The following is a 5,000-nucleotide window of genomic DNA, read 5'->3' on the forward strand; positions in this document are numbered from 1 at the left end:
GTGTGTGTGAGTAGGATATATATGTATTCACACACACACATACACACATTTATCCAATACATTAATATATATATATTATATATATATGTATGTATATATGTGTGTGTGTGTGTGTGTGTGTGTGTGTGTGTGTGTGTGTGTGTGTGTGTGAGTAGGATATATATGTATTCACACACACACACACACACACATATACACACATATATATATTAATGTATTGGATAAATGTGTGTGTGTGTGTGTGTGTGTGTGTGTGTGTGTGTGTGTGTGTGTGTGTTTGTGTGTATGCGTGCTCGCGTTTGTATATGTGTTTGTTTATTGTCACATTCAGTGATGCATTGATACATATGTTATGTGCATATATGCATATATTATGCATGTATATATACATGTGTGTATGTATGTATGTATGCATGCATGCACAAAGATCTAAATCCTCCACGAAGAAATGTGAATATAGATTTGACAAAGTTTAACTAAGTGAGAATGCATTATAATTAATCCACAATAACAACTTCCCTTTCACTACACACCTACTTATAGATGTCAAAGAACTAGCGTACTAGATTGCTTGTAAAAAAGGGTTACATCACAGTCATGTACTGCAAAGCGAAAGCCAAGCGGAAATGTGTCCGCAAAAGTGCTAACTGGCAACTGCCCGAAGTGGGGTTGGTTGGTCGTGAAAAGATCAGTTCATATAAAGACAGTGCTGTGGAAGGTTGCGGCTCGCTCTCGTGGCACGGCTTTATGGCATATGCACATTTCTTTTCGTTTTTTTATTTTTTACCGTTATGATACGTTACTCCGGTCTGTAGGCTGAAGGCGTAGATCGAAGTGAACGACAAGATATATTTATCTGACTGCTTGGGGAAATATATTCGTAGAATATCATACTTAGGACTACCACCCTGTCCAGTATTGCTGGTGGCAGATGTTCCAAATGTTAATTGTGGTCAAGTGTAATCGATGTGAGAAGCTCTAGTTATTTTGAGGGGTAAGAGAGGCAAGCAGTGAAACAAGTGAAGAACATCATTCCGCTATGTGCTAACCAAAGGGAATTAAATAAGCAAGTCCACTCGCGCAGTCATCATGGATACCATCAAACGTTCGCCTCGTCGTAAACCGTAAGTGTTTCGTATAATCTAAACGTTTTTTAAAACAAATATATATATATATATATATATATATATATATATATATATATATGTATGTATTAAATATGTGTGTGTGTGTATGTGTGCATATATGTTAAACCAGGTAATGTATTAAAAATGGGGATAGGGGAGGAGATGAAAATAAGATAGGATTGAGGTTGCTTTCTCTTCATTCACGATAGCTTCGCTTTTCTCAGTTAGGGTAATCCAGACCAAAACTAATCCATATATACGCCATTTTTAAAACGAAGCCAATAAAAAGAAAAAGGTGAAAGAAAAAAGAAAGTTTTATCGGAGAGAGCGCAGTTTCCAACAACAGGGAAACAGATGACAGGATGACACGTGGGTGAGGGCAGGAGGGAGGGGCGGCTGGCAAAAACACGTGCCTTGCCTGTCTGTCCTTCCTTCAATGTTCGTATTTCGGCAAGCTGGTGGAGTTCGTTATTAAAAATATATGTATATTTTTTTAAGAAATAAGGATTTCTCAAAGTACGTATATGAGAAAGAGAAAATAACTGTTTATATATTAAATGTTTTCAAGATACTGGAGGAGGAAATATTAAGTCAAAGGCACCAAGAAATTACATGTTAAATTGTAAGCCATTTTACGCAATATTTTGAGTTTGATTTGATATTTGATTCTTTTGAAATATCACAAAACAGGTGGTCACATTTACCCAACTTGAGATACATTTTTACCGTAGAATAAGTTTTGGGAAATAGTAATAAACTCCGAATTAATATCGAACACTTCATTCCTATAAAAAACGGAGTCTTCAGATTACTGTGGCACAAAATTAACTGATCTAAACATATTGAACCATGTTATTTAGACTTGATTACCCATCTTAAGTGCTGGCGGGTACACGTACTATAGTTGATTTTTATGAATAAACTCCACGAGTGGTCAGCCACCAAGGAGCCAATTAGTATGCCTACGTGACCTTGCCTTACCCATCATGACGTTATCGACAATATATTATGGCAAAGAACATTTAAAAAAAAATCTTAACGAAATTCAAAGAAAAGGGTATACAGTTGACTTCTTGGCAATTAAACCCATATGGAGCCATCAGTGTGTAAAGAAAATTAATAAGCAAAAATCAGTGGACTTGCATGCAGTGGATTGGTATGCATTTTGGCCATCTCTTAGCGGCATGGCTTGTTAATCACCAGGCTGATATTTTCTTGTTTTTCAAATACAAAGTGGAAAGAAAAATATACTATTGTATTAAAAGAATTGTTTTCCTTATGTATTTGTAAGTACTAAACCTAAATAAGTAGACCCATGTACGTCTAAAATGAACTTATATACCACTAGGTTTACTGGTCCATGATGGGGCTAAATACTTAAGCATATACAGTTAGTCCATATACGTGGTTTCAAATGCACCAAATACGGAAATTTTGAAAGCATGTTTAACTTAGATGTAATTAAAAGGAACTTACCCACCAGTCTTGAAGGAGACTGGTATTAATGGAGAAAAATATATTAAACTTCTAGTAATTACTTCAGAGCTAATAAGCACGTGAGAGAAAACAGCAAGAAAATCGACAATAAATCTCTTAATGAATTCTGGGGTTAACTTAGGAGAATTACTTAATGACCTCGAAAGATCGTTAGTGTTGAAGTAAGAGATAAATCCGGAAGTCGTGCGGTGTTTTACCTTTCTTTGACCTTGGAAAGTATTTTTGGTTATTTTCGGCTCTACCAGTTCAGAGGCTGGGTCTGCCTCAGGACCTTTCACCGCAAAACCGCTTGTTGACTGACACTGCGCGTGCGCGAGAAATGTTCGTTATTAATTATGAGGAATTGGGAATTACGCAATGGCCAATCATGATCAGTTAGACCGGAACTGACCAATCATGACCTATCATTGCTCAACCGCTGCAGAAATTTGAATTTTGCCACAGTTTGAAAATGGCTTTCGTGTGCAGTGTATGTTGCGTGATGGACTTCCGTACTATCATTCGTGCTAAGCAAAAGTGCCAAGGACAAAAACGTCGACCGAGCCCGCAGTTCCCCCACCTGGGCCCTACAGTGACCTTTGAGGTAAGGAAAAGAATTCATAGTTTAGATATAACGGGAAACTGTTACTTTAACTGTGACGGCACCCGGTCGCCCATTGTTCTCGCCTAATCTCGTAATTAAAAGCTCCTTTTTCTAGAAGATATGCAACAGAATAGGTTATTTTCTACCTCTGTTTAGGATGGTTCAGACGATTGTCCTTGAAGGACGCTCATTTATTCACGGAGGCCTAATTCAGTCAGGGAGAAAAATTTTAGAACTTTAAGACGCAAGAAAGTTGGAAATATTATGTTAGAGACGTCGGGACGCTAGCAAAGATACTTGTTTTGTTTAGATGATATCTGATAATATATCGTATAAATTGCGATATGTAATTACAAAATCGCCTTTTAAATAAAACTGCTGTTCTTGATTAGGCAAGGACCCGTATTTGTGAAGGGGTGTTTCGGGAAGGGGAAGGGTAGTATGAATATGATACGCCTAGTTTGGGCAGGAGGAAAGGTCGGCTATGAATGTTTTATATGGCTCTCGTATTGAGTAATGCGTTAATATTCCCTTTCATTTGAAATAGAGAATTGTCCGAGGATCACCATATTAAGCTTGGTTGCAAAGTGATAAAAGTGATTTCAAGATGACATAATATTCTTATACAAAAGCGACTAACGCCTAGCTAATGAATGCGTGATTGTAACCCAAAGGGTATAACTCGTAGAGTGTTATGTTTGCATATACGCCCCCGGCTATCTCAAGCGCCAATGTCCTTTCAGTGCGTAGAACGGAAGAACTATGAAGTCTTGCAGCGGATAAAATCATTTGCAGTAGCAGTCTGCTGATATGAATTGTTGCGGGGAATACCTGGGCATGCATCTTAGGGCTTGCTGGTGCAGGATCAATATGGCAGAACACGCAACAGCCTGCAGTGTGGCACACTTTGAGCAAGTTGTACTGGAATCATGCAGTGTTGTTCTGTGATGGCCGATTGTATTTATTTTAGCTGGAGTTTGATTATTTCGCAAACTAACTAAGTTATTATCGTGCAGTGATCACATTAAGTAACCATGTACAATAGTGAACACCTTGTACACCTTACCTATTGCTATTGTGTGGCGGGGAGGGACCGGGGATACAAGGGCAGTGGCAATATGGTTGCACGTTCCATCGTTCGTTGACCCATTTTGTTTACTGTCCGTTCTTGGAGGGAAGCCACCGAGGATACTTAATGCATTGCTTAATCTCTGACTTGGACAAGTGATGTATTAGCTGATTTGCAGCGCCATAGCGTTAAGATATATGAAGTGTTATCTATAAAAAAAAGCATGGCTGCAACATGTAATGCTGTCTTGTAATGCGTTGCCTTTCTCTTCTGATAAAATCATGAATGATATATCATCGTTATCGACCTCGCTAACGATATGGCGATACAACAGAGACTCCGGTTAATGAATGTGTAGGCTATATATAGAACATTATATTTATACATGTATATTTAATGATACGCACACACACACACACACACGCACACACACACACACACACACACACACACACACACACACACACACACACACACACACACACACACACACACACAAAAGTGTGTGTATATGTATATGTATGTATGTATGTATGTATGTATGTATGTATGTATGTATGTATGTATGTATATCACACAGCGTTCGTTTATGAGTAAGTGTGGGGGAGAGCGTGTTTGTAAATAAGTGAGGGAGGATGAAGGAGGCACTTGTGTCTATAATTGTGTAGCACTTGCCGGGATGATATATTTGTTTATGTACGTTACATGTGGTGTTTATCGCTTG

This window comes from Penaeus chinensis, chromosome 42 (genome assembly GCF_019202785.1).
Source record: "Penaeus chinensis breed Huanghai No. 1 chromosome 42, ASM1920278v2, whole genome shotgun sequence".
In the NCBI taxonomy this organism is placed as follows: domain Eukaryota; kingdom Metazoa; phylum Arthropoda; class Malacostraca; order Decapoda; family Penaeidae; genus Penaeus; species Penaeus chinensis.